The following is a 7,638-nucleotide window of genomic DNA, read 5'->3' on the forward strand; positions in this document are numbered from 1 at the left end:
TCACAAACCATAAGATCATGACCTGAGCTGAAACAAAGAGACACTTAACCAACTGAGCCACCCAGCCACCAAAGGGCGCCTTCTCAAAAGCAGCATTTGTTCATAAATGTTCAGATCATAAAAGTATTGATATATTTTGACTACAGGTATGAAAAAAATGTGTACAGGAGTGCTTGGGTGGCTCAGTCAGTTAAGCGTCTGACTCTTGATTTCAGCTTGGGTCATGGTCCCAGGGTCAGGGATTGAGCCCTGTGTCAGGCTCTCCTGCTTGGGATTGTCTCTCTCCCCCTCTGCCACTCTTCCCGACTTGTGTACGCTCTCTCTCTAAAGTTAAAAAATAAAAAAGTTCATATGAGGATAATAAGGGGGTATGATATGTAAATAGGAAATACTGTATTAGGTCATGGGAGTTTTTCATGATTATTTTAAATCAAATCCCAGAGTCATATTTTATCTGTGAATGTTTTAGTGTTTGTCTCTAACAAATGCTTAAAAAAGAAAGAAAAGTAACCAAATGCTATTATCACACGTAACAAAAGTAATAATTCTTTAAAAACACCCATGGCACATGGGTGGCTCAGTTGGTTAAGTGTCCAACTCTTGATTTTGGTTCAGGTCATGATCTTGGAGTTGGTGAGTTCAAGCCCCACATTGGACTCTGTGATGACAGTGTGGAGCCTGCTTGAGATTCTCTCTTTCTCCCTCTCTCTCTGCCCCTCCCCTGCTCTCACTCTTTCTTTCAAAATAAATACATGAATTTTTAAAATATATATAAAAAATAAAATCACCTAATCTGTAATCACATTTTCCCAAGTGTCTCTAAATGTCTTTTTATAGATGGCATCATGATTCAACACTGCATTAGGTTTCCTTGTCTCTCGAGTCTCCTTTAGTCTAGGTCTCCTGTCCACTTTTTTCCTTGTTTATTATTAGTTGACTAACTGGGTCATCTTGACATTGGCATGGTCATGGTGAGCACTGATCGTGGTGATGAGGCATCTACACGTGGCTTCTCAGGTCAACATCAACAAGAGAGCCTGGGGCAGAAGAGAAGGGGCAAGACAGATAATATCACTTGCTTGGTAAGCACAGTCCCAGTGGGTGGCAGCTTCCTCCCATAAGCAAGTAGGACTTTGCAGAAAGCGGGATATTGGTACCACTATGACCCTGCAGGCTCCATGAACCTTGCTGGAACCGCCTAGCCAGTCTTCCTGCTCTACTCTAGCTCCTCCAGCCTGTTAGCCATAGCACAGACAGAGATATTTGTCCACTATGCAATCCTGATGTGTTCCTCCCCTGCCTTAAACCCTTCCATGACTCCCTATTACTCTCGGGTGAAGGTCTAGCTTCCTTACCAGACTCCTATTCCTTCAGGATCCCTCCCCTGCCTACCTCCCAGCTTCATCTCTTCCCACTCCTTACCTGATGTCTGCAGCCAGCAGTTTGGATTTTCCTCTGTTTTCCATTGAATTTCTCTGTTCCTCCCTCTCACCTCCAAATTTTTGCATACATTTGTCCTTTTCTCGAATAACAACTGCCATCTTTTGCATGCAAACAGACCTTTCCAGTATAGGAAGTGTTTGTGGTGTTTTTGGAGCCAGAAGGGGAGTTACTGTAGATTGCAGGCAATGACAAGCGCTCCCACTCTAAACTCTTGGAGCACCTCGTAGAATGGATTCTGGCAAGAGTAGGCTTGAAATTAGGGATTCTCACACGGCTCTTTGGAGTTAATGTCAATGAGAATACCCACGAAACTCCTTGGTTTCTTCGGTGTCCATTACCGGGGCAGAATAAATGGGCAATTAGTCTGAGAAATGAAATACCTTCCTTGTTTCCACATTGTTCCAAGAACAATGGAAGGGCTACTGTACAAATTCTTAGCTACTCATTAAACTTGGTTTTCACAGTCCTCGCGTGTGTTTTAAAAAACCCAAAACTTTATTAATGAAGTTTTACCCAGAGATGTTTCACCTGCATAATACGGTGATGTGGTCTATAATTTGTTTTTTTTTAGTTTATTTATTTTGAGAGAGAGACAGAGACAGCATGAGTGGGGAAGGGTCAGAGAAAGAGAGAGGGAGAGAGAAGAGAGAGAATCCCAAGCAGGCTCCATGCTGCCAGCGCAGAGCCCGATGCCGGGCTCCAACCCACGAAGCCGTGAGATCACGACCTGAGCCGAAACTAAGAGTTGGATGCTTAACCAACTGAGCCATCTTGGTGCCCCTACAATTTTTTTTAATGTTTATTTTATTTTTGAGACAGAGACAGAGTATGAGCGGGGGAGGGGCAGAGAGAGAGACACAGAATCTGAAGCAGGCTCCATGCTCCGAGCTGTTAGCACAGAGCCTGACGCGGGGCTTGAACTCATGAACTGTGAGATCATGATCTGAGCCGAAGTTGGACATTAACCAATTGAGCCACCCAGGAGCCCCTGATGATTCATTTCTGATGATTCTTCTGCCTCCTGACTGTGACCCCGAGAAAGGACAAGATGGTGTGTTGTATTTTTTTTTGTTGTTGTTGTTGTATTTTTTTTTATCTGGCCACCTCTGATACATTCTACATGTGACATAACAAGTGACAGAACCAGAAGAATTCTTTGTCAAAGTAAAGCTTTACCTGCAAGTCAGGCACAGGCTCTGTCACCTGCTATTGAACACCCTAGGAGGCCTGACTGCTATCTTGACTCAGAGAAGCATCCTTCTCTTTGCTTGGTGGCAGCCACAGAGATGGGAAAAAGCCCTTCAGCAATGGAGGCGCCTTCCTCTCTGCTTTTGGATTATTTGTTATAGAATTCCCTCTGCTCTGATGCGAATGCCCTTGGCTTTTGCGCAGAAAAAAAGTTAACATAGCAGTCCTGAGATTGTGTATCCTTAGAAAGGCCTGCTGACAAGGTTGGCCCTTGGCTGGGAATTTGGATTTGGGGAGAGTGTAGTTATTCCCAGGATTGATAAGACTGGCCCACTGTACCTAAATTGTAGAAACAATGTAGTTTATGCTGACTACCTGTTTTTCCTTCTGGGAGTCTAGAATTCTGGCACATGCTAGGCAATCAGTGCTCATATGACCAGTGCTCAAGAAACAGTCCGGGTCCTGAGTTTCTAATGAGCTTCCCTTGCAGATAACATTTTCACAGAGGTTGTCATAGCTTGTTGCTGGCGGAATGAGCGTGCCCTGTGGGACTTCCTGGGAGAGGACCCCTAAAAGCCTGTGCCTGGTTGCCATTGGACTTCATCCCATGTGCCTTTTCCCTTTGTTGAGTTGGCTTTTGATCCTTTCATTGTAATACATCGTAGCCATGAGTAAGGACGATATACCAAGTCCTGTGAGATTTCCTAGAGAGTCATTCAACCAGGGGATGGGGCTTGGGGACACATGATACAGCTTCTCTCTGCCTGTCTGGACTCCACTCCCCCTTGTCCCTGAAACCTTCTTACCTGAGAGCGATCCCTCCCTATGCCCAGTGAAGCTGTATATGCAGGCCTTGGAAATAGGGACTTGGGTCAAGTCCTGCTTCTGTTTGGCATGATGTGGGCCCTGGTAAATGGCCCCTGGTGTACAAATTGTTTTATCTTCTTGGCTGGTACTTAATCTGGTGGGTTCAGCCTCCCTAAGAGCACAGGCTGAGGTAGACTTGGGTTTGAATCATGGCTCTTGACTCTTATATTCTGGGAGCTTGTTTCTTCATCTGTGAAATGAGCTGAATTGGGTGTAATTTGATGGATTCATGCAAAATATTACACATAGTAACTATGGAGCAAATAGGAACTTTTTTTTTTTTTTTTTACTGATTTTTTAAAACTAATCTCTGAACCTAATATGGGGCTCAAACTCATGACCCCAAGATCAAGAGTCACATGCTCTACTGACTGAGCCAACCAGTCTCCCCAGCAAATGGGAACTTTTATTATTGTTTTGATTATTGGTATAATCCCCAAATAGACAAGAAGCATCTGTTTATGTATTTCTTCCAGGGCTGAACATTCTCTTGCACAAAATAGGTGCTTGAAACTCTGCTGAAGGGGTATTGTTTACTCTGATGCGAAAAGATATGACTTTGTTGCCAAATAATAAAAGTAGTCATTATAATTTTATTTTAATTAATTAATTAATTAATTGGGCGCCTGGGTGGCTCAGTCAGTTAAGCGGCCGACTTCAGCTCAGGTCACGATCTCGCGGTCCATGAGTTGGAGCCCCCGCGTCGGGCTCTGGGCTGATGGCTCAGAGCCTGGAGCCTGCTTCCGATTCTGTGTCTCCCTCTCTCTCTGCCCCTCCCCCGTTCATGCTCTGTTTCTCTCTGTCTCAAAAATAAATAAAATGTTAAAGAACTTTTTTTTTAAATTAATTAATTAATTAATTTTTGTTTAATTTTGAGAGAAAGAGAGACAGAGTGAAAGCTGGGGAGGGCCAGAGAGAGAGGGAGACACAGAATCTGAAGCAAGCTCCAGGCTCTGAGCTGTTAGCACAGAGCCCAACATGGGGCTTGAACTCATGGACTGTGAGATCATGACCCTGAGCCAAAGTCAGTCACCTAACTGAGCCACTTAGGTGCCCCAGTAGTTATTATAATTTTAAAAGTCACATTTCAGTGCTTCCCATATGCGATGCACTGGGCTAAACAATTTGTTTAGATAATTTATTTCATTTGATCCTTACAACAATCCTGTGAAATAGGTATTATTATCACCATTTTAAAGATAGGAAATGAAGCTTAGCGTAATTGTGGACTCAAGCAAATGGGTGGCAGAGTTAGGATTCAAATCCAGGTGTATCAGACAGGTCAGATCCCATAACAAAATACCTCAGACTGGGTGACTTAAACAATAGAAGTTAATTTTCTCACGGTCTGGAGGCTGGAAATCCAAGATCAAGGTGCCAGCATGGTTAGTTTCTATTTCCGGTGAGGAGTCTGTTCCTGGCTGCCTTCTCTCTGGCTTTCTCCCAAGATTTTTCCCTAGTGCATGAGTGCAGGGAGAAAGTATCTTTTCTCATAAGGACATGAATCCTGTCTGATGAGAGCCTTACCCTTATGACCTCATTTAACCTTAATGCCTTGGAGGTACCATCTCTGAGTATAGCCACACTGGGGGTTAGGGCTTCACCATGTAAATTTTTGGGGGGACCCATCCAATCCACAAGACTGGGCCTGTCTGAACAGCAGAGTTGGAGAAGAAATAATCACAAATTAATCAAAACCTCTTATTGTTCTGATAATTTTTTTCTGTATTGGGAATAATGTGGGGAGGGAGGTGAGTGCTTAATTTGTTTCACTTGGTACCTGGCTGGCTCAGTCTGAAGAGTATGTGACTCCTGATCTTGGGGTTGTGAGTTCCAGCTCCACATTGGGTGTAGAGATTACTTAACTTAAAAAAAAAAAGAGGGGTGCCTGGGTGGCTCAGTCAGTTAAGCGTCTGACTTTGGCTCAGGTCATTATCTCGTGGTCCGTGAGTTGGAGCCCCACTTCAGGCTCTGTGCTGACAGCTCAGAGCCTGGATGGAGCCTGCTTCAGGTTCTGTCTCCTTCTCTCAGCCCCTCCCCTGCTTGCACTCTGTCTCTCTCTTTCTCAAATATAAATAAACATTAAAAAAATAAAAAAATAAAAAAAACCTTTAATCCAAATAGGGCTACTAACCTTGCAGATGCCAGGAAGTATACTTCCCCATAAGGGCTTTGTCAGGGAATACGTGCAAAGGTTCCTGGATTTAGAAGTCCCACTAAACTTAGACTTTACACTAACAGGGAAAGAATTTGAAAGAGTGAAGGAAAAACAAAAAAAAGTAATCCCAGACTCAGAAATAATTTTTTTTTTTTTTTTTTTTTATCCCTTAAATCAGAAGTAGTTTGCCGGGAGGCATAGTGAGCTTCCTAGCTCATGGCAACAGGTAGGGGAAAAGTTTCTTTGAAATTCCTCCAAAGATGTTTATCTGATCTCCTTTTGTGGTCAGATTGTGCTGGTTCTGGTCATTGTTCTGAAGGAGGAATGAAGATTGTCTGCAGAAGTACTTAAAGCACTGCTGTCATCTCCTATTCCTTTGCAGAAGCACCCAATTTAATCAGGACATTTGCTTGCATTGTAATTGTTTACTTAAAGACTCCCTGTGTGTTTTTAGACAAATCACTCATTCTCCTCCTAAAATGTGAGAGAGTTGGTGATCGTGCTGATATTCCTAAATACCATTAAGCCAGACAGCTGCTGTGGTTAATTTGCCTTCAGAAGATCCATAAATCCTAAAATGTTAACAAACTCAGTATAACAGGATTAGGATTCATGAGATGTAAATTTCTTAGACAAGGATGAGGGAGGATGCAAAGGAGTCACAGTTTTTAAAAAAATTTTTAAAATTCTTTTAACGTTTATTTATCTTTGAGAGACAGAGCATGAGTGGGGGAGGAGCAGAGAGAGAGGGGGACACAGAATCGGAAGCAGGCTCCAGGCTCTGAGCTGTCGGCACAGAGCCTGATGCAGGGCTCGAACTCATGAATCCAAAGATCATGACCTGAGCTGAAGTCAGACATTCAACTGACTGAGCCACCCAGGTGCCCCGAAGAGCTGCAGCTTTAAGCTCTAGGAGTTAAACCTTGGTTCTCACTTTTCAATTATAAACAAGTAATTCTCTCCAAGAGTTGTCATTTCTTCAGATTCCTTCCTTCCTTCCTTCCTCCCCTCCCTTCCCCTCCTCTCCTTTCCTTTCTTTCAAGTTTATTGATTTTTTAGTAATCTCTACACCCAATGTGGGCCTCAAACTCACAACTCTTGAGATTGAGTCACATGTCCCTCCGACTGAGCCAGCCAGGCACCCATCTTGGAATTTGTTTCTATTTATTATTATTTTTATTTGAGAGAGAGAGAGAGAGAGCGCGCGAGCACACCAGTGGGGGACAAGGGCAGAGGGAAAGAGAGAAAATCTTAAGCAGGCTCCAGACTCAGAGCAGAGCCCGATGTGGGGCTTGATCCCATGACCCTGGGATCATGACCTGAGCCAAAATCAAAGTTGGATGCTTAAATGACTGACCCACCCATTCAGTTCTTGGAATTTTTTAAGCAGAATTTTCTATTTTAATCTTCCTTAATCCAGAGATTTAAAAAAAGGGGGGACATTTTTTTCCTTCTAGAAATGAATCAAGAACTTAATCTGAATTTCCAAGGATCCAAAAGAGTAAGCAGGAGTTGTTCTTTGGGTGGATTAGAGGAGTGGGGGAATAGAGAAGAGAGTGTCAACTGTCCAGAAAGAAATTAAAACTGCTCCAACCCCACCAAGGTGGAGCTGGAAATGGGGTTGGTGTTAAATACCAGACTAACTGGTAATAAATATTGTCTACATTCTGAAATGTAGGCCTGAGAGATTCTTAGGCAGCTCTGCATGGTTACCAAACTGAATGCAGTTTGTGGTAACAAGGGCACTACTAATTAGAAAGAAGATGTGGTTCTAGGGTGGACGTTGGGAAAGCCTGGACCAAATCTAGTCCCCTGCCTGTTTTGTAGGCCAAAAGCTGCAATGACAGAGTTGAGTAGTTACAACAGAGGCAGTATGGGCCACAGGGCCTGAAGTATTTGCTATCTGGCCCTTTGTAGTAAAAACTTGCCAACCCCTTCTCCAGGGCCTCGAGCTGGCCACATCCCCACTTCCTCACTTACTG

Source organism: Panthera leo, chromosome D3 (genome assembly GCF_018350215.1).
Source record: "Panthera leo isolate Ple1 chromosome D3, P.leo_Ple1_pat1.1, whole genome shotgun sequence".
Lineage (NCBI taxonomy): Eukaryota > Metazoa > Chordata > Mammalia > Carnivora > Felidae > Panthera > Panthera leo.